General features: G+C 33.1%; 1 long non-coding RNA gene across 1 annotated transcript in view; it reads right to left on the bottom strand.

Moving 5' to 3' along the window:
* LOC103510658 overlaps window positions 1–25,592 on the bottom strand; it is a 40,000-nt gene that overhangs the window by 6,303 nt on the left and 8,105 nt on the right. The window contains exon 2 of the long non-coding RNA XR_541432.2: window positions 19,841–20,020. This is a non-coding gene — a long non-coding RNA (uncharacterized LOC103510658). The remainder of the gene's footprint in view (window positions 1–19,840; window positions 20,021–25,592) is intronic.

The raw sequence follows: 25,592 nt of genomic DNA, 5'->3' as shown, positions 1-25,592 counted from the left end.
CCAAGTAAGCTAACGCTGGTTATATTTTATTTACAAGTAGGCAAATGGCATGCAAACAATTATGAAGGTATCCCTCTAAATCTAAAGCCTGATTTATTTTCTATTAGGAATAGATAATGTGAACATTGAACTAGCAACTAAAAGCTGAAAATGATTTACGTAAATTGCAAGTTCTTGGGTCATCTTCATCTATGCTAAAGGTATTATACAAATAAAAGGGAAAGTTTATATTTATCTGTCTCCATGTAGTTATGTTTGTCCTTACAATATCAGTGTTGGTTATGCGAATAAACCGATTTTGTGTTGAATGAATTAATGTTATCAAATTTATTTCTTGATCAATGTGAGAACTATTAGAAAAAAGGAAATTTCTCTAAGAGAAAAAAAAGACATGGAATGGAAAAATGAACTTTATGATAGCTTGAATTCAGTAAGTTACGTAGGAGATGTCCCCTAATCGAGCCTGGCACTCAAGTCCCAGGTGTGTTGGCATTCCTGCCCTGTGCTTTTAGTACATAGAGAAAGTACGGTTCATTTCAGTTCTCTTCATGTACATTATGGTTAAACGTGACTCAAAAATTGACTTTTATAGTTTAATAATGCCCATCGTAATGAGACTATTAGACTTCATTGTACACAAAATAAACTCACAAGAAACATATTTTGAAACCTCTCAAAGAAACGCGACAGTCTTGATTCCTGCTGAACGTGGTTGCACAAAGGAATCTGTCTCCATAACCAAGTTCTGAAATAGGGCATTTGCAGATATTTTTTGTCCTTATGAAAGCTTAAAATTTGAGTTGAGCTCCTTTGGGAATTCATTGTATAACTCTGACCCACCCCTGTGGCATTATACCAGGAAAAGTTAGTATAGTTTTGTGCCCCTGTGTGTGATTCTAGAAACACTCAACTTTCTGACCCCTGAATAGGAATACATTTCAAAAGAAACCATCGTCTCGCGAACGTAGTTACATCTCAATAACCAGTAGACGAAGCAGGCTAGGATACGAATAGTGATAGACTAATGGATTTTGAGTCTAATGTATCGCGACCACCCCTGTTATAAATCTTTCTAGTCAGTATAGATAACGTATTGCCACCTACAAACCTATTTCAATAAGCATGCAGCAACTAAATATCTTCACTTGGAAGAAAAAATCTTTCTGTGTGTGTCAGTGCATTTTATAATAAACAGTGGTGGAGAAGTAACATCCCGGAATATCGAATGGACCGAAACTATCCCGAAATTCAAATTCATCTATAAGGAGAACTTTAGGGACATAAATAGATTTAGAAGTTATATATAAAAGTAAAGAAAAGCTTCATTAATAGAAATGCCAAAGTCACTCAAAATTATAAAAGTTTTTATTTCATTTAGCGGGCAACAACCGAGCAATCCTTTGAACTACTAATCTCATAATTATCTGGCTTTACTCGCCTTTTTCGCTGGGGTTTTTAATAACCGGATCCATCCCCTATCTCTTTGCATTCCATGGCATTTTCTTTGTCAATACCATACCAGTAAGTTCCGAGTCAAAGCTAGTAATTTTTTTAAAGTTTTTACATATATGAATATATTCATTGTTCTTAAAACGTAGATTTATTAATTGAATCCGCCTCTGGTATTATGAATGAAGAATTTAAATACATTGCATCCACAAAAGATAATAATACAGGTACCTACCTCTCTGGTTCTTATCTATAAATTTATCTAATGTACCTAATCCACACCGAGACTCCAAGTGAGCTTTTAATAAGGTAACAACATAAAGAAGCACACTCCAATACACTTGGAAGAAAATCTACATGGACGTTGAAAGGGCTAAATGCCATTCTAACTTCAGTAAGGGATCTACAGAAGGGCTGGGATTGTTGATCCTTTGATATAAAACGAAATTAATGTAGCTAAGTCGATTTTGAGTAATTTCCTGTGGGACCTAACCCGTTTGAGAAAAGGAAACCAAAACCCCTTGGATTTCCTACCTTTTGAGAAGAGGAAGGTATACCTCCAAAGTTCATACAATAAAAAAGAATTATCCGAAATATTAAGTTCAATAAAACGAAATTGAAAGCTTCTTGATTTTTGTTAATGGATTCAAATTTATCTACCTACCTTTTACTGATTTCGTAGGACATCAAACTTTTGTTCTTTAACATTGAGTACATAATGCACTTGAGTTCTACGTACGAGTACCAGAATGAAGAATAAATAATGAGTAATCGAATAACCAAGATTATTTGAACTTGGAATTCTTAATTGCGCTTCTTTAATTGCCTGAGCTGAACAAATTTCAGCAATTTCAGAAAGCAGGCGTGCAGATATTAGGTTGTGGAATGCAATTCCCAAGTTGCAGTAGCTGTTTGCTCGCTTGTTGTATCACTAATGAAAGTTCCTACCAGTATGTAAACTATGAGGACCGCATGTCTTTATCATAGGGAACTTCTATTTCTTCATACCTTGATTTATTATTATTGCATGGATGATTATTAAAATATACTTACGAGTAAGGTTAACTGTACAGACAGGAGGCTCTTCCAGAAAATACTACTGCGACCTAGCCTAGAGTGCAATGCAATGGTTCTCAATAATTTACGTTCCCATATTGATCCCAATCTGAATGGGACTATCTATCTATACAAATCCTAGCCAACAGTAGAGATAAAAATAAATTAAATAAAATTTTCGGCATGAATTTTTGATAGTCACTTGTCAGTGTTTTAGGACGAGTGATAAGCGGACGAACTTTAAACGGTACATACTTTAAGCGTCTAAACGCAATTGGGATTAAAGCGACATTGCTTTTTCGCTAGGATTGTCCTCACGAGGCTGAATGCACCCCCAAAAATACCTGCTTTCTAAAGAGGATGTCCCAAGTAGTTATCATAGAACTATATTGTTTGAAAGAGAAGGTCCTTGGACTTAAGTCCAAAGCCATCGCTCCATGTTTCGTATTGTAGATTTTTCTTTATCGAAGCAAGATTTAAATCAGCATTAGCTCAAATGATATGCTAGATGGACCTCAGAATGGGCCGAAAGATATAGGGACTCAGGGAGGAGAAAAATGAAAACAAATCCACCAACACGGGAAAAGGAAAATTTAAAATTGCTTTACCTAAAATAATGGAAAAAGAACATTCAAACCCTGTGCTAAAAGAAAAGAAATAATCGAAAGTAAAAATAAATAAATCTAATTTAGCCTCCTCTTTCCTTCATTGGGTGTCCTAACTGTCCTACCTTTGGAGTAGCTGTCATAATTGGGTTTTGCGCAAAAAAGTACATACGGAAAGCCGCTAATGCTAATTACACCTGAGCTGAAATGTTTTTAAGTCGGTATTTGTTTTCTATTCTTCTCCTGGAGGTCACTCAACTGGGCACAGGACCTTAACACGGTCCGGAATTTCTTTCTATCCACCCTCACTGTACGTGCCAGTCCCGAGCTCAACTTAACAGTTGGGTTCCTCGGGAATTCTCCAGTGAAAATTAAGTAGATTAACCTTCTGCAGTGAAAATGGATTATCTGTTGGGCCTTTTATCTAACTTCCGATTAAGTAAGCAAAATAGCTCAAAATGTGATCTTCAACCGAATCATTCAACGAAATTACAAATAAGCGACGATTACCAAGAATTCTGAACATTAAGTTTTCTATTCTTCTCCTGGAGGTCACTCAACTGGGCACAGGACCTTAACACGGTCCGGAATTTCTTTCTATCCACCCTCACTGTACGTGTCAGTTCCGAGCTCAACTTAACAGTTGGGTTCCTCGGGAATTCTCCAGTGAAAATTATGTAGATTAACCTTCTGCAGTGAAAATGGATTATCTGCTGGGCCTTTTATCTAACTTCTGATTAAGTAAGCAAAATAGCTCAAAATTTGATCTTCAACCGAATCATACAACGAAATTACAAAATGACAGGATATCCACAAAAATATTTCAAATTTCAAGGGAAGCGACGATTACCAAGAATTCTGAACATTAAGAAAGGTCCAAGATCTTAAGATGCACCCTTTCGTAAATTTTGCTCGAGCTTTTTTATTCTCGTCATGTATTTGTAAACAATTTTGAGCAAAATAGAGGCAATAATAATTGATTTTATTATTAGGTCACTGAACAGGTTTCCTGATACCTGGGTGGCGGTTCACCTCTGTTGAGAACCACTCGACTATAGAATAGAGCTTTCTATTTCATTATATTGATGCTTAATTATTAAGTGCCAATATTGACTCAATTAAAATATTTGCCTCTTCTCCATCATCTTCATGTTTAAGATCCTTCCTTACGCTGACATTGATAAGATCATGATCAACTTATTCTTAAATCTGCATGCTTCTTCACTAAATGAGAAATTTAGCTATGTACCTACCTCGTATGCTGCAATTTTACAGTCAGTAGAGAACGACGATTTTTTTCCGGCTATAAAAAGTTGTTTCACGTACTGTAGGACTAATTTTACGTATATAGCTATAGGAAAACTGTAGGAATTATTATTAAATTGTGCTTGTATTTTCCCTGGCTCTATAACACACTCTTTCCTTTGTCGTCTATATCTACAATATACATCACTATACCTACAAGTCAGAAGTGAAGTATCTTCACATAAAAGCACTATCAGTACGAGTACCTATGTTATAAATTTTAACATGTCGATCTTTAATGTATTTTTTGTAGAGTCTACGGTGATTAGTAGCGAGAACTAATAAAGATTAGTTACTTTTGAAATAATTAGTTCTATTTTTTTTTTTTTTTCTTTTTTGTAGTCATAAAACTCTTTTGATGAAACTAATAATTTCTTGTTTGACGTATGCTACATTTTATCATCATGTAGAGTACGTACGTCGAATAGTTCTTGCATAGAAATACATTGGAGTTATTGACAGATATGTTATGATTATGTTTATGATTTTAAAATGGCGAATAAAAAATTCAATTTCTTGCTGATTCCAGAGTTTGACCTATTGACGCTTAAAGTTGATGAGGTCTAGGTTTCTTTTCAAGGAGAATGTTGTCTCTTTTATTTTTTGTATCCCTTTGACGTAATTCATGTAGAGTACGTACGTCGAATAGTTCTCGCATAGAAATACATTGGAGTTATTGACAGATATGTTATGATTATGTTTATGATTTTAAAATGGCGAAAAAAAAAAATTCAATTTCTTGCTGATTCCAGAGTTTGACCTATTGACGCTTAAAGTTGATGAGGCCTAGGTTTCTTTTCAAGGAGAATGTTGTCTCTTTTATTTTTTGTATCCCTTTGACGTAATTATAGTTAGTAGGTAACTTACCTATTTAAACATCTTCAAAAAGATCTCACTTTAGATTAGGTATCTACACTCTGTAGGTTCTAGAAAGGTATATCTAAAATCAAAACAAAACTTTTCACAGAAGTCAATTTCAATATTGTGATCATTATTACTGTTAACTTTCTTCTCCGTATCAGAAAGTAGATAGGTAGGTAGTTAGATGTAGAAAAAAATCAAGACATAATTAAATGAAGAGTAAAAATTCCCCTTTACAATTATATCATACTAAAGTTAGCAAAGATGCGCGACTTCGTAGGTTTTTTTTCTCTCCGTTGTCCTCAGAGAAACAAGTTCGAAGACAGGGCATTGTTTTATTTCACAGCAAACTTTTTTTTTATATTATTGTTTTACCCATTGACTTTAATGTATGCAGTTCACGTTTCGATCGCTTACTATTGTTGTTTTTTAATACAAACAATCGCGGTCATTTGAAGATTCTTAAATGTTTTTCTTTCTAATGATTTATTTATTTATTAGCTATGTGCTATATCTCTTATTTAGCGAAAGCTTTGAACCCCCTAGTTTCTCAAAAAGTCGAATCTTCGAAAACATTTTGCGAAATCACACACGAAAGATATTTTAATTGGGTATGAGGAATAGATATCTCTACGTATAATAATGATGATTCTTCCTGCTACATCCTTGTCCTGCGGGTGGTACATTCCTTGCCTGTCTTATCTGAGAGCAAGGAATTCTAGGTGCTCTGTCTCGAAATAAAACTGAAGAAAATTTTAATGCTTGGGGAACGTTATAATGTGCCATAATAACACAAATACTTTCTTGATTATTATTAATGCTTTTCTTAGATGCATACCTACTTTTTACATATTTCATTTACATATAAATATTGTATATCATGTATAAGTACTTCATTTTATTTAAATACTTCAATCGCACATAACTAAATAGTATTACCCATCATAAATATTGTGGAGATGTCAAGGTAGTATATTTCACTCTTCTTTCATACCTACACTATCGAGAATTGAACATATAACAGTTATAATTTCCAATTCTCCAGGGACATGCATATGAGGAGGCCCAGAGAACTTTCTTCTATTTGAGCTTTAAATTTGAATAATGAAAAGCACCCAACAGCAAACAATTTCTCAAAAACCACCCTCTGACACAGGCTACCTACCATCAACTTCTAAACCGACCCAACTTATAAATTGGTTGTGGAATATACCTACAGTGAAAGAAAATACACATTTGCATATTTAGAATCTCAATAAAATCCAGGAAAATTTAATAATTAGGTACATTACACAAAACTTTAACTTCGTTCGGTATTCGCAATTTGCGTTGAGCTTTTTGGAGTATGCGTATATTTCATCTAGGTGCTTGAGCATGAACTACAGTTCATGTAATAAAAACTAAATGAATATTTCTAGCCACAGATCAAAGGGAATATTGAGAATCAAAGAGAATTCTCTTGAACGAGATGAATGGAGAAAAAATACATACGTATCAATAATTTCATTAGGCTAATTGTTGAGCCTGAGGGATCTGTGGCTACATCATAATTATAATGTCCTTTCAACTTTAACACTCGTGCAATTTGAAATTGTAGTCTCTTTTAATAAAAAAACTTGGGAAGTGTTCGCATAGAAAATGTTCTGATAAATTGGGATATTATATAGAATTATCAATTTATCACACTTGGGTATATTATACTCTACAAGAAGACTAGAATAGGAATAAAAACGCACGTTATGAGTTATGATTCTATGAAATTTATTCTAAGTTGGTTATGCGAATAAACCGATTTTGTGTTGAATGAATTAATGTTATCAAATTTATTTCTTGATCAATGTGAGAACTATTAGAAAAAGGAAATTTCTCTAAGAGAAAAAAAGACATGGAATGGAAAAAATGAACTTTATGATAGCTTGAATTCAGTAGGTTACGTAGAAGATGTCCCCTAATCGAGCCTGGCACTCAAGTCCCAGGTGTGTTGGCATTCCTGCCCTGTGCTTTTAGTACATAGAGAAAGTACGGTTCATTTCAGTTCTCTTCATGTACATTATGGTTAAACGTGACTCATTTATTCTAATTGATAAGTACCCGAATTTAATATTATTCTCTTTGGTAGAAATGTTCAAACCTGATCGATTTTGAGTCGTTCCGTTCCTCATTGAAGCCAAACGCGTGGAATTATTTTGATATCTATTACTCACCTATTTATAATAAATAGATGGCCAGTAATACTGAGCAAAGTTCTTTGAATTGGTAGAGAATAATCGAAGAAAAAATCTTTATTCTAATTGATAAGTACCCGAATTTAATATTATTCTCTTTGGTAGAAATGTTCAAACCTGATCGATTTTGAGTCGTTCCGTTCCCCATTGAAGCCAAACGCGTGGAATTATTTTGATATCTATTACTTACCTATTTATAATAAATAGATGGCCAGTAATACTGAGCAAAGTTCTTTGAATTGGTAGAGAATAATCGAAGAAAAAATATTGTTACCTACTTCACTGTATTCCACTACCTACTCAAGAAAGGACCGTTAAAACGCCTTCTTTGAGGCCGTGTTTCCGTCTGTACCCTACATTTTCCTCGTATAATATTTATGGAATTAAAATTTTACGTTGGCTGACGTTTGATTAGACGATTGTAATCTTTCACCTGTAAATTTTTTATGTGTCATTGCCTCTCAAATAATACTCGTAAATTAAGGTAAATAAAAAATCAAGGTAACACAAAAAATTGCTGATAATTCGACAGTTTATCTATAAGCAACAAGAATCGTAGGATGGGGTTGGTTAAGTTTAAGTATCTACATACGTAGGTAATTTGGGTCTTTCCCTGCTAATTCCTAACTTGATGTAAATTTTCAATATACATAATATTGTATACATTTAATATACATGATTATTACCTACTTAGGTACCTATTTATACGATTCTAGACTTCGTTTCTAGATTCGAACTTCAAATTTGATTTCCCTTACATTCATTACGTACTTTTCTACGAGCTTAATATCCATGTCTTCAGATCTGCTCTATATCCAACCGAACTAAAAACCAACACTAAGGTCTTCAACTAGAGTTGGTTTCTCATTTCTTTTGTTTCAATGAATGAGAGGTCTTGTGCGCCCATTGGTAAACGTGTGTGCGGTCTTTTCATTATTAACTTTCTTCATTTGATTCTCTTGCGAACTAGAGTTGGTTTCTCATTTCTTTTGTTTCAATGAATGAGAGGTCTTGTGCGCCCATTGGTAAACGTGTGTGCGGTCTTTTCATTAACTTTCTTCATTTGATTCTCTTGCACTTTATTATGATTGATGTGTTATCTTGATTATTTACTATCCTCGGTGTTAATCTACAACAATAAGGCAAGAATCAGAATGAGTTCAATTAATCCGAATATTATTATATTGCGACCCTTTACTTCGGCGTGGTCCAAATTATAGACCTGCCTCGGTGGTGTAGGTAGCGGTCAAGATGCTTGGCTGGTAATCAGGAGAACCTGGTTTCAATCCCGGCCGAGGTATGGTATCCTCAACATTATTTGAGAATTTGACTACAATAGTATTACTAGCAAACTACTGCTAGGTTAAGGAAAATTTTAAACAGTGATAAAGGAGAAAAGAAATGTATGACCTGGTTTTAGCCAACGCCAAAAGGTTGGGCTACCTACCAAATTGGATATTTTCCCAAGTAGGTACATATGGGAGAAAAGAAATGTATGACCTGGTTTTAGCCAACGCCAAAAGGTTGGGCTACCTACCAAATTGGATATTTTCCCAAGTAGGTACATAGATACCTATTATGTACGTATAACAATTCCAGAAATGAATGGGCGAGAGTCAAAGGGCTTGAAATAGTTTTTTTTTGTGTGTAACTTTCATAACCCTGCGTCATGGTACATATAACAATGATCTTATTTACTATTTTAATGCACTGCAATGCTTTCTGTATACCTGTGTGGTAAATAGAAGTAAAGCAATATGTAATCTGGAAATGAGATCATTTTGAAGTCAATCCACACATGGTGGAAAAAATTATTTACAAAGTGAAAACCGTTTTATGGTACAAAATATGCCTAATCATATTGGCTAGTCAACATGACTAATTCTATGATTCGGCCCTTATAAACAGTCTTTATACATATTTATACTTTAATATCAGATAGAAGTACTTTATATCAGATAGAAGTACTTTATATCAGATATTAGTAAGACGATCTAACGATTCTAACGTTTAACCATACACGATGTGTCTAATTGTTTTGCCCCTCAACACATTGATATGAGCACCTATTTATACGATTTATACGTTGCCATTGTGTCAGATGATGTATTATACGTTGTCAAATATAAACGCTGCTTTGAACTTCTATCGCCACACAACAGTCTTGGGAGTCTTGGAAAGTTGTTCGGTTTATACCTATAACCTACAGCCTACGACATCATATAGTGCTTATTTATACTGCTCGAAATCTCGAATATATAGGACCTAAGAGTTCCTTTACTCCAGCAGTAGGCCAATATGTTTATTGAGGTCAAATTCTCAAACAATGTTGAGGATTCCATACGGATTCCATACCTCGGCTGGGATTGAACCCACGCCCACCTGATTACAGGTGAGCAACCACTGAACCACCGAGGTAGGTTGCTAATGTAGGTAACTAGTAACTCCTAGTGAAGTTCATTTAAAGTAGAGTGAAATGCATAAAAGATGAAAAGTCCTTGAATCACTGGAATACCACGTAAACAGCCTCCCTTCTGTAAGAAAAATAGAGGTCCAACATACCCTAATGCAGCATAAAATTAGAATAAAAGTAAATTATACGTCGAATAGTTCTTGCATAGAAATACATTGGAGTTATTGACAGATATGTTATGATTATGTTTATGATTTTAAAATGGCGAATAAAAAATTCAATTTCTTGCTGATTCCAGAGTTTGACCTATTGACGCTTAAAGTTGATGAGGCCTAGGTTTCTTTTCAAGGAGAATGTTGTCTCTTTTATTTTTTGTATCCCTTTGACGTAATTAGTTAGTAGGTAACTTACCTATTTAAACATCTTCAAAAAGATCTCACTTTAGATTAGGTATCTACACTCTGTAGGTTCTAGAAAGGTATATCTAAAATCAAAACAAAACTTTTCACAGAAGTCAATTTCAATATTGTGATCATTATTACTGTTAACTTTCTTCTCCGTATCAGAAAGTAGATAGGTAGGTAGTTAGATGTAGAAAAAAATCAAGACATAATTAAATGAAGAGTAAAAATTCCCCTTTACAATTATATCATACTAAAGTTAGCAAAGATGCGCGACTTCGTAGGTTTTTTTTCTCTCCGTTGTCCTCAGAGAAACAAGTTCGAAGACAGGGCATTGTTTTATTTCACAGCAAACTTTTTTTTTATATTATTGTTTTACCCATTGACTTTAATGTATGCAGTTCACGTTTCGATCGCTTACTATTGTTGTTTTTTAATACAAACAATCGCGGTCATTTGAAGATTCTTAAATGTTTTTCTTTCTAATGATTTATTTATTTATTAGCTATGTGCTATATCTCTTATTTAGCGAAAGCTTTGAACCCCCTAGTTTCTCAAAAAGTCGAATCTTCGAAAACATTTTGCGAAATCACACACGAAAGATATTTTAATTGGGTATGAGGAATAGATATCTCTACGTATAATAATGATGATTCTTCCTGCTACATCCTTGTCCTGCGGGTGGTACATTCCTTGCCTGTCTTATCTGAGAGCAAGGAATTCTAGGTGCTCTGTCTCGAAATAAAACTGAAGAAAATTTTAATGCTTGGGGAACGTTATAATGTGCCATAATAACACAAATACTTTCTTGATTATTATTAATGCTTTTCTTAGATGCATACCTACTTTTTACATATTTCATTTACATATAAATATTGTATATCATGTATAAGTACTTCATTTTATTTAAATACTTCAATCGCACATAACTAAATAGTATTACCCATCATAAATATTGTGGAGATGTCAAGGTAGTATATTTCACTCTTCTTTCATACCTACACTATCGAGAATTGAACATATAACAGTTATAATTTCCAATTCTCCAGGGACATGCATATGAGGAGGCCCAGAGAACTTTCTTCTATTTGAGCTTTAAATTTGAATAATGAAAAGCACCCAACAGCAAACAATTTCTCAAAACCACCCTCTGACACAGGCTACCTACCAACTTCTAAACCGACCCAACTTATAAATTGGTTGTGGAATATACCTACAGTGAAAGAAAATACAAATACACATTTGCATATTTAGAATCTCCATAAAATTTATTAGGAAAATTTAATAATGACATTACACAAAACTTTAACTTCGTTCGGTATTCGCAATTTGCGTTGTGCTTTTTGGAGTATGCGTATATTTCATCTAGGTGCTTGAGCATGAACTAAAGTTCATGTAATAAAAACTAAATGAATATTTCTAGCCACAGATCAAAGGGAATGTTGAGAATCAAAGAGAATTCTCTTGAATTTTTTTTTTTTTTTTTTTTTTTTTTTTTTTCAAATTTATTTTTTGTTCAAAACAAACAATGCGTCTTAATGTAAAGCAAGTTACTCTGTTGCTCCATTGTCTTTCAAGATGAAATCTTGGGTACCTACAATTAGGAATTGTGAAAGGGGACAAAAAAGTTCAAAGAAAGTTACCGTTCCGGCTACTGTATTTTTAAATCTTATTTAAATTTTTCACAAAAAATAGAAGAAACAATTTTCATTGATTTTTAAACTCGAGATAAGGATCTAATTCAGTTTGAAGTACTGATTGTGTACGTATCATGTTGACGTAGGCATTTTTAGTGTTCCTTTGTTTGTATTTTGGTTTATGTACTCGTACTTTGTACCAGGATAAATGGTAGCAGCTGTACGTTTTATAATGATTCCATGTAAATACATAATGCTCACAGGGAAAATATAGTTTTTTTTTTTTTATATATCATACTCGAGTTTGTTCGTCCTTCAGAGACATTTTACCCTGCATCTCTAGGATTTTAAGAAAAAGTAGACAGCAACCATTTTTTATTTAAAAAAATAAACTTTAAGTAAACAGTAGACAGTAGATAGATATTAGAAGTGAAGCAGTCAATTCCTTTAGAATAGTGCTCGTAATATCAGGTGTAGCTGTATGGGTAGCTGTTCTATTAAATTTATTACAGGAGAAGAACAAATAGTTTTGCTTTTTTGATATTCGGCTCTGATAAAGACAAACAAAACCGAGCTGAATGTATCGACGTTACTAATAAGATAGTTTTTCAGCCCACCCATCCTAGCCTATTTTAACCTTCGGTGCTTCTGTTAGACTCAAGAACACCAAGTAGGTATCAAGTCACGGATAGGGAGTGGAACTTATGTGATAAAAATAAAAGCTCATTAAATGAAGTTTTTACTGTCACGAAAAATGTAAAAAAAACACATGTTTGATATGTTTACTACTGTAACAGACATACCTATTAATATTATTATTGTCATTTCATTTACTTTCTTTTACCGAACACCATAAAAGGCATTAATTCCCGAATTTTGCATATTCGTATGTCCGTCTTTTTTTACGCCCATAACTCTGCAATTGACTTGTGGTAATGTGGTACTGGTATTGGTAGAGATGTTTAAAATGGAACCAGAAAGAATAGAATACACCTTGTTTATCCTGCCCGAATAGGACTGAAAGTCCCTTTGCCTAGGCAGTCTAAACAAGGTCTCATATATTTTCCTTCCCCATATAGTTTCAACTTTCCTACTTGGTTAATTTTTTCTAAAAAAAAAGAGAAAGTTAAATAGGATAGCTTAAAGTTTTAAAGGTGCCATTTCTATCCGGAATCTGGGCATCATCTCATTCAACGCATAAGGTTGCGCTTTGCGCTCCCCTGGCTTTGCCCCTGAAACCTATCCCAATCAAAGTAAAACTGTCCAGTCCTACGAATAAAATAACTCTAGTACATCTCAGAGAGCCAAAGTACGTCCAAGGGTTAAAAAAATGCATTTTATACCTACAGTAGTTTTTAAAATCATGAGAATTTTTTCCATTTCAATGTAAATATTTATTTTCTATCGATAATATTGAGTACAACATAATAATAGCAACAAAAAACAAATGACAATAATTTATTGCAAGAAAACTTTGTACTATAAAATAAATGTACGTGTGTGTACATTTTTGTAGTTGATCTGCTCAAGTTATATAGGAAAGTAACATATGAATATAACTTTGTCATTTTTTTCTTCTAAAATGTTCAATACAAGGATTGTTATGATTATGTTTATTGCTGAAGAAATAAACGATCACATAACATCAACCGATAATGTAGGTAATTGAGAAATAAACTTTGTATAGGTAGGTAGGTATGATATATGAGTCAAGTTTAACCAATTAGTTCAATATGTTTAGTATAGAAATGATAGAATGAGAAAAAATCAAGTATCAATAAGTCTCCGGCATCACAGCATGTAGGTATGAGATGTTTTATATATTGAGTTGATTGTTTTAAATACACATTTTTCCTACATCATTTTTTTAGGAAATGGGTACATAAATATAATAAACTTTATAGAAAATTGTTTCTGTTTTTACAAATTTGGACCTTGCCATAGGTCTTACACTTTTTTTTATCAGATTTTTCATAATCAAGTAAAAATCCTTAGGTACACCCTCCCCAAAGTAATCAGCAGGTACGCATAAAGTAATTAATCACAAAGAGCTAACCAAACAGCTCATCATAAAATGTAAGCCCGAATTTACCATTAAAAAAAAAAAAAAAAAAAAAAAAAAAAAATTAAAACCTTAAAAAAAAAAAAAAAAAAAAAAAACAGCGACCTCCTACTAGGACTCAACTTTTATTAAACACATAACTTAAAAAAAGACTAATAAAGGATTAATCTCTGGGTCACTCGGAGTCCAAACGACAAAGATTACCTACATCTGGTAAAGTTCAGATTATTTATTATTTGCGGAAATAATTATGAAGCAAAGGTATCGGATTTCATTAGGCGGAAAAATAAAATGTTGAAAATTATCTTGAAACATTAGGAACGCCTTAGAATTACAAGTTGACGGAAAGATGGCCTCTTATGTTGTCGTATAAGAAGTTTGAAAGTACCAAAATAATGACAAGATCTTGTCTCAATTATTCTCCTTGACGTAATATAAACAGACCACCCTAATTGATTTTGTTTACAGTGGCCTGAGTTTCTTCTTAAAGAAAAAGAGGATCGAATGACATCTCGTTATGTTTTGCTAGTTTTGATGTGACCTACCTTCTTCCTTTTTGCTTTTTATCGCTTTGGCAGATACATTATTTGGGACATTCTTTATCATATATCTAACCAGGCAACCTGTGATTTCCTATCAAATTCTTAGTATAATTTGGAAATCACAAGAACAGACCACACTTGACTTACATAACTAACATAGGTACCTATAATATTATTACATACAGATTTACATTACACCTAGGTATTATGGGTACCTTATCGGCTCATATAATCGCAAGTTTTGCTCATCAAGAGATGATATTTATGATATGGTCGTGTCAATATCTATGTACGTTTAACAATATAATAACATTATACGTATAATCGGCTGTTTCTTCAATCACAACTGGAATTGCATCTAATAAAAAAAATAAAAATGTGATACTTTTTCCCCTGCTATGCAACTTAGCATCTTAGCAATTCTGAGTGTAGACAGACTCAACAAATATTTTTGACAAGTATAGGTACTTAGCAATTGAATACACTCAGATAGAAACGATAGATAGGTAGTTCTGATAAATTTATGTATACGTTCTATCACCTTTATGCATACTTCTTCGTAGGTACTTAACCATTTACGTTCCTAATTAAAAGTTACCCATTTATATGCTGTTTTTACATCTTACTTATCATTTTCTTCATGTTCAATTCCTCTTTTTACCTTCTATTACATTATTCTTCTTTTCGTTATTATTGTGAGATAGAAAAATAATATTAAATGTAAAAATATTATAAAAATGTTAAAAAAAAAGCCTTTCTATTACATTTACAAATTAATTCCAGTATTGAAATTCACTGATCGATTATTATTTGCCGCTGGCTGAATTATCGTCTCATAGTAATTAGCCACTCACAGCTTTAATTAACCCGTGGTAACATGGATTTTTATCTCGAACTTAAATGATTTTTCAAAATCCAATAAACATTTCCAAATTTTCTTTAAAGTTTATACATTTAGGTTACACAATTAGCAATCGGTTTAAAAAAAGTTTCATCTAGTAGGTATGTTCTTTTTTTATCCAGGTTAAGAAATGGATCATAGGTATATCAAAAATGTACCCAACCCTGTTGGGTCCTTAAATTAGTAAAATAAACATGCACTTTAAGGTTAAGAGCTTGTTATCGTCTCTAATAGAGGTTTAACTATCATTTCTCAGAAATTCAGAAAAGCTTCCTAATTGTTAGTAGGTAAGTTGTCAAAGCATGACTTATCGTCTCTAATAGAGGTTTAACTATCATTTCTCAGAAATTCAGAAAAGCTTCCTAATTGTTAGTAGGTAAGTTGTCAAAGCATGATACTCAAAGGTTTAACAAAAATTCCAATGCTTACTTTTTTGAATATTTTTAACCTTAATTAACACAAATTAAGTATTGGTAATTACACTCATATAGAATTTTACAGCATTTACTTTTTTTCATTCTAGGTTAAACGAATGCTGCTTAATTACTGTGGCTACTTGCTTGGTACTTCATGACCTCTGAATTCTGTTGCTGATTCTAGTACATTAGTATCTACTATATTGTAATACGTGGTTTTTTTACTTTTCAAATTGTTCTTGGTTTGGTGTATCAATTACAAATGTACAGTATCTGTTGTTATTTGACATTTGGACCTTTGAACCGTACTTTTTCTGCTGATATGCAGACACTTTTTCTTTAGCTGACAGAATAATGTATCGTCCCTTCTACAATCATTTCCTTTGTGATTATTTTGCTGAAACTTCGTAGGTTTTTTTTCTCTCCGTTGTCCTCAGAGAAACAAGTTCGAAGACAGGGCATTGTTTTATTTCACAGCAAACTTTTTTTTATATTATTGTTTTACCCATTGAATCCTTATCATTGTGGACCAGGCTCTTAGAATCGATTCAGAACAGAATTCCCTCTTATGAAATCAAGAATCAAGTCAAGTGCTTGATAATATAAATTTCAGAATGTTTTACATTCAAAATAAGTGGGCTTGTCTTAATGTTCCGTATGTTTTGATAACTTCAAACTTGAGGAACAATAATTTTTATCAAAGATGTCCTCTTCACTACCAGATTTGGTGCGAGATGCTGCTGATGATAAACATGATAACTTCACAGCACTGACGAGGCTAATGAGTTAGGAGTGATTTCCCAGTAGAAAACTCTTAGGTGACTCACTCACTCAATGAGTGATAGTGTCAAAGTCTGATTCACATAGAGTGAGTGATAAAGTCTCACTCAATGTGACAAGTGAAAAAGGGCGAATTACATCTTTAATCATCACGATTTAGTGTGATTTTGACTATTCTGAATTTGATGTTAATTTGGTCTCGGCATTTTCTCCGAAAATGAAGTTTGTGAAAAACATTTCTAAAAGAAAAAAAGATCATGAACTATATGGACCTAGCCTTTTATTTGTTTTTTAGGGCGTCTGTGTATTTTGTCTGCCAGGCCAATATAGGTAGGTATTGTTATTACTAGAAATTCAATACATCTAGTGAACCATAGTAATTTATTTGATATTCTAATTAAAATCGTGATCAGTATTCCTACCTAGACCAGGTTTAAATTTCAAAATGTCAATCGGACTTTTTTTGAAATTGTTTAAAGAACACAAACATTGCGGTTCTATTCCTGTAATAAGTAATTCACAAGTTGTTCATTGTCGTTCATTACTTCATTAGCACTCTCATGTGTGATTCATATTTAAATTTGGAGTTTGAATTCCTTTGTACCGAGTTACATTATTTTCTCCACTTTTATACAGGGTGTGCTCGTACTCAACTGTCACAATAGTTGCATGGATATCCTGTAGGTGGTTCTCATTATTTGGTCTGGTTAAATTGTATATCAAGAGAATTAGATTTCATGTAATATCTTGGCGTTTGTATGTGTGTGGGTTATTTATGAGTGAACTTGAATTATTATCTAATTTCATACAGGTGCTGTGTGTACTCATATTTATTGATGAGTTCTGACCAAAAAGGAAAGACGAGTCAAATTTCTGCTAAATCTCAAGACCGGGTTCATTTTCAGAAGTGTTTTATTTATTGATGTTCATTACTTCACCAGAGGCATAAGTGCTAAAGCCCTGGACTTGTAATCCGGGCGATTGTGGTTCGAGCTTGAGTAACAAGGTTCAAATTTGTAAAGGCTAGGCCTGCGTTCCATAAAAAACTTCGCACATAAAAGATATTGAAAGCCCAATATTCTCTAGCATGGATCTAACATGTAAAGCTCTGGGAGAGAAGTAATCACACAATACCAATGACATGACTTCCCATGCCAGAAAATATTTACATGATGTCATATGCGGTCTAAGTGATATATTGCTTTCTAGTGTAGCCTATTATATTTGTATTAAATTAGAAGTATATTATATTATTTGAATTTAAATTCAACTTCATTTGCGGTGTTGATAATATATGGCATGCTATTATTTTATTTATTTATTCACATTTGATATACCTACCATTGGTATTAAGTACATTCACATGTGCATTGCCATGATAAAATGATGTAAAGAAAAAACTAATTCAGTCCCTATTTTATGACATAGACAAAGAAAGAAATTGTTGCACGATGAATTGATGGGGAACAAAATACTTGTCGAAGGTTGTTCATGAAAATTTATTTCTTGTCATTGAATTCCGCATTACTCTTTCTGCCTATCCAATTCTGCCTTGTATCTACCAGTGGTTCATATTTAAGACCTTCAGTCAGAATTGAGAGAATTAACAATATTAGGTAGAATTGTAGTATTTCAAAATTACTAAAGTTATGTATATCATTCAGCATTCAAGTAAGAAGATACTCAATCTAGCCGTCTAAAAACCTTTTATACCAGTGGTTCATATTTAAGACCTTCAGTCAGAATTGAGAGAATTAACAATATTAGGTAGAATTGTAGTATTTCAAAATTACTAAAGGTATGTATATCATTCAGCATTCAAGTAAGTAGATACTCAATCTAGCCGTCTAAAAACCTTTTCTGTCGCGGAAGGGACTGAAGGGGTCTCCAATGATAATAAACTTCTCATATATTTAACTTTAACCTAATACTGAGTTAATGTTAAAACTTGATTTGTAAAGAAAGAAAAATTGGCATTATAGGTACAATAAATAAGTTACTTTAGTTACGCATAGATTTCATGCTACTACTCCGCGTTGTAATTTATATGTAGGTACTTGAAAGTTTAAACGATTTAATTTATAATGTGAATTCCATTGATAAGTTCTAATGGAAAATAAAAGCATACACCGAACTTTTAACACTTTGTTTTCTTTTGCCAACTCTTAACTTTTAGATGTCTTAGGATCCTAAGAGTCTGTCACTAATGTAACTTTTAGAGGAACTGTATTAGGTCTTGATTGTTACCTCCATGTTATCCCTTACTAGGAGGTCTCGTCCTAGGGGAGTAAACGGGAAGATAGATATATTCCCGACAGGTAAATATGAGGAATTAGCATTTATCTTAGCTTTTAGATCTCTTAGGATCCTAGAGTCTGTCATTAATGTAACTTTTAGAGGAACTGTAGGTCTTGATTGTTACCTCCATGTTATCCCTTACTAGGAGGTCTCGTCCTAGAGGAGTAAAGGGGAAGATAGATATATTCCCGACAGGTAAATATGAGGAATTAGCATTTCGTCTAGTACGACTGCATAATGAATGTTAAGCACTTGCTACTAACAGTCATTATTTAAAGTGAACCTTTTCGCCCGCAGCCTGCAGTCACTTAATTCCGTCCAAATGATGATAATTTTTCACATAAATCACACTGGTTTGTTCATTTTAATGTGATCTTACACTGTACCCCTTTTCGCCCGCAGCCTGCAGTCACTTAATTCCGTCCAAATGATGATAATTTTTCACATAAATCACACTGGTTTGTTCATTTTAATGCGATCTTACACTGTACCTACAATCCTACATTGTAATTTTTGTTAAATTGTCTTAAACCTAATTGCAGATAATAGTAATTAGCCACTCACAGCTTTAATTAACCCGTGGTAACATGGATTTTTATCTCGAACTTAAATGATTTTTCAAAATCCAATAAATATTTCCAAATTTTCTTTAAAGTTTATACATATTTAGGTTACACAATTAGGCAATCGGTTTAAAAAAGTTTTATCTAGTATGTTCTTTTTTTATCCAGGTTAAGAAATGGATCAGAGGTATATCAAAAATGTACCCAACCCTGTTGGGTCCTTAAATTAGTAAAATTAACATGCACTTTAAGGTTAAGAGCTTAATCTAATGTGTACAAAGTACTCCCATTTACCTGTTAGTGATTAGATAGCACAAAACACTCACTATTAATTAAATCACCGTCAGGTAGAACCGCCAGCCACAGTTAAACGTGTTTCTCCTAATCATTATCTCGACAGAGCGGTCCAAATTTGGTTGAAGGTTGGACAACTGGACATGATTATTTATATGCGCCACACTGCTTCCAGATTTCCTGATGGGCATTTACATTTGTTTTTCATCCTCCTGAAAAAAAAAGGAAGAAATATTATTAATTTATTAAAGCGTTTTGTGATGAAATTGGGGTTGATTTTATTCCTTTAATGTATAAGTACCTATAGGTACCTTCTAAAGATAGCACAAAACACTCACTATTAATTAAATCACCGTCAGGTAGAACCGCCAGCCACAGTTAAACGTGTTTCTCCTAAACATTATCTCGACAGAGCGGTCCGAATTTGGTTGAAGGTTGGACAACTGGACATGATTATTTATATGCGCCACTCTGCTTCCAAATTTCCTGATGGTCATTTACATCTGTTTTTCATCCTCCTGAAAAAAAGGAAGAAATATTATTAATTTATTAAAGCGTTTTGTGATGAAATTGACCTATAAGTACCTTCTAACTAAAGTCAATTCAATTCAAAGAGTCCAATTAACAGATCACGAGAACTTGAGGACATTGGATCGAAGTCAATTAAATATTTGTATGTAGGAATGAAGTTTTAATCATGCTTTTTTGAGAGAAAAAGAAGAAAAAAACTCTTTAGTTGTTGGTGTTGTTGTTGTTGTTTTTTTTTCTTTTTTAATGGAGCACACCCCGCATAGGTTTTTTGAAAACAAAAGAACTAATCTTCAGACCATTCAGTTAGGAAATGTGAAGAAAAAGGAGAAGAAGAAGAAGAAGAAGGAGGAGGAGGAGAAGAAGAAAATAAAAAGAAACAAACTAAACGGTCTGCTATACCCGTGCTCTGTGGAATTTGCCATAGGTATTTTCTTAGTCCAAATTAATTATACAGGGTTTCAGCAATAGTAGTCAAACCTCGAATGAAAATACTAATCAAGAAAAAAAATCGTTCGGTACAGTAAAGATACTGTGGCCCAATGCAAAGGTAAATTTTTAACGTGGTCAAAAAAATTCCTTTTCTTCTTGCTTTCTTTAGCACCTATATGAGAAACACAATAGGAAAATGCCCCTATATATATATCTTTCATCCATCAATTCGTAAGCTGATTGGACACAGATACGCGTATCTACAGACTGTGTGTATAGTTGTAATACTTAAAATTTCTCGTCAACTTTCCTCTTGAAGTTTTTTTTCCATTAGGTACAAGATGAATAATATGTCTTACTGTACCCTATAACATATTGCAGTATCAGTAATCAAGTATAAAAACAAGTAGCCACATTTTCAAGTCGTCCTCTGCTTCTTTTTTGAATGAAAGGATATAAAGAAACTTGGCATACCTGCTGAAATGTTTAGGTATCTTGACAATCATTTTTGTATAGATTTTTTCTTCTGTTCTCGAATATAAAATATATATCTATATGATTATATAAAAAAAGTTTAGAACTATGCCCATTGTTCCGAACTTTATATATGATCAAATGCCGCTCTATTCTGAGTGCTAAAAGACCCGAATCAAATAAATAATGCGAGAAACGCAAATTTCAGAAACTCCACTTTTGTTTACAAATTTTTGTGCGGATACCTATGAATGTTATTGTTCCTGGACTTTAAGTTATTTTTGTTATACCCATTTAGTAGGTAGTAGAAATACTTCAATAAATTCCAGAGGAGCGTAGGACTTTATTGATGTCTCGATTTTGGGTTTCTAGACTACAACTCACATTAAGGCCTCATTCACACTACACACGTATATGAGACATAAAATAAAGTTATACAAGGACCCGTTCACAAACATAGGTACAAGCTTACCATCATCCCCAATTCTTCATGTTTAGAGAACAGGGGACCTGAGGTCGTCATGCGGCCATGCCTTTTCTACAAGTTTGGCCATGCCTCGGGATGAACTAGCGGTATTCCGGAGCGAAGCGACGGAATTCAGCTAGTACTTCAATAAATTCCAGAGGAGCGTAGGACTTTATTGATGTCTCGATTTTGGGTTTCTAGACTACAACTCACATTAAGGCCTCATTCACACGACACGCGTATATGAGACATAAAATAAAGTTATACTAGGACCCGTTCACAAACAGGTACAAGCTTACCATCATTTTCAATTCTTCATGTTTAGAGAACAGGGGACCTGAGGACGTCATTCCCGAACCAACTAATTTGTTAGTTGTTTTTGTTTGCTTTCTTTTGTCTTCAGGTCACATGTGAGAATTGTTCTTTGATATATTTTTTTTGCTTATTTTATTATTATTATTATTTTTGAAATGGCGATTTTTTGCTCTATCTGTGGATTCATTATGGGGGTCGCTATTTCCTCCAAAAAAGTTGATATCTACTTGTGTCAAGTCAGCATCACGTGAGCTATTCGCTTAAATTTTGATCAGACATTTGAAAAGGTGATAGTTTTATGTAGGTAGGTACCTAATGAGTAGCCTTTTTTGTCAACATTTTTTTCTTTTAAATAAAATTTCTTCAGCTCCAGCGGAAAACCCGAACCAACTAATTTGTTAGTTGTTTTTGTTTGCTTTCTTTTGTCTTCAGGTCACATGTGAGAATTGTTCTTTGATATATTTTTTTGTTTATTTTATTATTATTATTATTATTATTATTATTTTGAAATGGCGATTTTTTTGCTCTATCTGTGGATTCATTATGGGGGTCGCTTTTGCCTCCGAAAAAGTTGATTTCTACTTTTGTCAAGTCAGCACGTGAGCTATTCGCTTAAATTTTGATCAGACATTTGAAAAGGTGATAGTTTTATGTAGGTAGGTACCTAATGACCCTGAAGATATGCACTGTAGTACCGGGTTGGGCATTTCAGACGAATTTTCTGTCAAAATAAATAAATAAAGAGGTACCTAATGAACCTTTTTTGTCAACATTTTTTTCCTCTTTCAAATAAAATTTCTTCAGCTCCAGCGGAAATTTTTCCGATCTTATCGATTTTTATTTTCCTTGATTTTTCATCTTTACACTCATTGTAAATACTTTTTCAATGTGAATTACTATCGGGTTTGTCCAGTTATCCGTATACCCATTTCTTTACATTGGTTTGAATTCTTAAGCACGGACTAGCTCGACTGTTTTCAAGTGAAATAAATTTACGTAACTTTAACATGATAGCATGCTAGTGCACGATAGGTTTGTCAATTATCACAATGTCGTGAGAAGATAATAAAGTTAAAAGTAATAAGTAATTCACAAGTTGTTCATTGTCGTTCATTACTTCATTAGCACTCTCATGTGTGATTCATATTTAAATTTGGAGTTTGAATTCCTTTGTACCGAGTTACATTATTTTCTCCACTTTTATACAGGGTGTGCTCGTACTCAACTGTCACAATAGTTGCATGGATATCCTGTAGGTGGTTCTCATTATTTGGTCTGGTTAAATTGTATATCAAGAGAATTAGATTTCATGTAATATCTTGGCGTTTGTATGTGTGTGGGTTATTTATGAGTGAACTTGAATTATTATCTAATTTCATACAGGTGCTGTGTGTACTCATATTTATTGATGAGTTCTGACCAAAAAGGAAAGACGAGTCAAATTTCTGCTAAATCTCAAGACCGGGTTCATTTTCAGAAGTGTTTTATTTATTGATGTTCATTACTTCACCAGAGGCATAAGTGCTAAAGCCCTGGACTTGTAATCCGGGCGATTGTGGTTCGAGCTTGAGTAACAAGGTTCAAATTTGTAAAGGCTAGGCCTGCGTTCCATAAAAAACTTCGCACATAAAAGATATTGAAAGCCCAATATTCTCTAGCATGGATCTAACATGTAAAGCTCTGGGAGAGAAGTAATCACACAATACCAATGACATGACTTCCCATGCCAGAAAATATTTACATGATGTCATATGCGGTCTAAGTGATATATTGCTTTCTAGTGTAGCCTATTATATTTGTATTAAATTAGAAGTATATTATATTATTTGAATTTAAATTCAACTTCATTTGCGGTGTTGATAATATATGGCATGCTATTATTTTATTTATTTATTCACATTTGATATACCTACCATTGGTATTAAGTACATTCACATGTGCATTGCCATGATAAAATGATGTAAAGAAAAAACTAATTCAGTCCCTATTTTATGACATAGACAAAGAAAGAAATTGTTGCACGATGAATTGATGGGGAACAAAATACTTGTCGAAGGTTGTTCATGAAAATTTATTTCTTGTCATTGAATTCCGCATTACTCTTTCTGCCTATCCAATTCTGCCTTGTATCTACCAGTGGTTAAAAATAAAAGCTCATTAAATGAAGTTTTTACTGTCACGAAAAATGTAAAAAAAACACATGTTTGATATGTTTACTACTGTAACAGATATACCTATTAATATTATTATTGTCATTTCATTTACTTTCTTTTACCGAAAACCATAAAAGGCATTAATTCCCGAATTTTGCATATTCGTACGTCCGTGTTTTTTTACGCCCATAACTCTGCAATTGACTTGTGGTAATGTGGTACTGGTATTGGTAGAGATGTTTAAAATGGAACCAGAAAGAATAGAATACACCTTGTTTATCCTGCCCGAATAGGACTGAAAGTCCCTTTGCCTAGGCAGTCTAAACAAGGTCTCATATATTTTCCTTCCCCATATAGTTTCAACTTTCCTACTTGGTTAATTTTTTCTAAAAAAAAAGAGAAAGTTAAATAGGATAGCTTAAAGTTTTAAAGGTGCCATTTCTATCCGGAATCTGGGCATCATCTCATTCAACGCATAAGGTTGCGCTTTGCGCTCCCCTGGCTTTGCCCCTGAAACCTATCCCAATCAAAGTAAAACTGTCCAGTCCTACGAATAAAATAACTCTAGTACATCTCAGAGAGCCAAAGTACGTCCAAGGGTTAAAAAAATGCATTTTATACCTACAGTAGTTTTTAAAATCATGAGAATTTTTTCCATTTCAATGTAAATATTTATTTTCTATCGATAATATTGAGTACAACATAATAATAGCAACAAAAAACAAATGACAATAATTTATTGCAAGAAAACTTTGTACTATAAAATAAATGTACGTGTGTGTACATTTTTGTAGTTGATCTGCTCAAGTTATATAGGAAAGTAACATATGAATATAACTTTGTCATTTTTTTCTTCTAAAATGTTCAATACAAGGATTGTTATGATTATGTTTATTGCTGAAGAAATAAACGATCACATAACATCAACCGATAATGTAGGTAATTGAGAAATAAACTTTGTATAGGTAGGTAGGTATGATATATGAGTCAAGTTTAACCAATTAGTTCAATATGTTTAGTATAGAAATGATAGAATGAGAAAAAATCAAGTATCAATAAGTCTCCGGCATCACAGCATGTAGGTATGAGATGTTTTATATATTGAGTTGATTGTTTTAAATACACATTTTTCCTACATCATTTTTTTAGGAAATGGGTACATAAATATAATAAACTTTATAGAAAATTGTTTCTGTTTTTACAAATTTGGACCTTGCCATAGGTCTTACACTTTTTTTTATCAGATTTTTCATAATCAAGTAAAAATCCTTAGGTACACCCTCCCCAAAGTAATCAGCAGGTACGCATAAAGTAATTAATCACAAAGAGCTAACCAAACAGCTCATCATAAAATGTAAGCCCGAATTTACCATTAAAAAAAAAAAAAAAAAAAAAAAAAAAAAGCGACCCCCCCCT

This window comes from Diaphorina citri, unplaced genomic scaffold (genome assembly GCF_000475195.1).
Source record: "Diaphorina citri unplaced genomic scaffold, Diaci psyllid genome assembly version 1.1 scaffold629, whole genome shotgun sequence".
NCBI classification, from domain to species: Eukaryota; Metazoa; Arthropoda; class Insecta; order Hemiptera; family Psyllidae; genus Diaphorina; species Diaphorina citri.
This window is presented reverse-complemented; position numbering and strand designations above follow the sequence as displayed.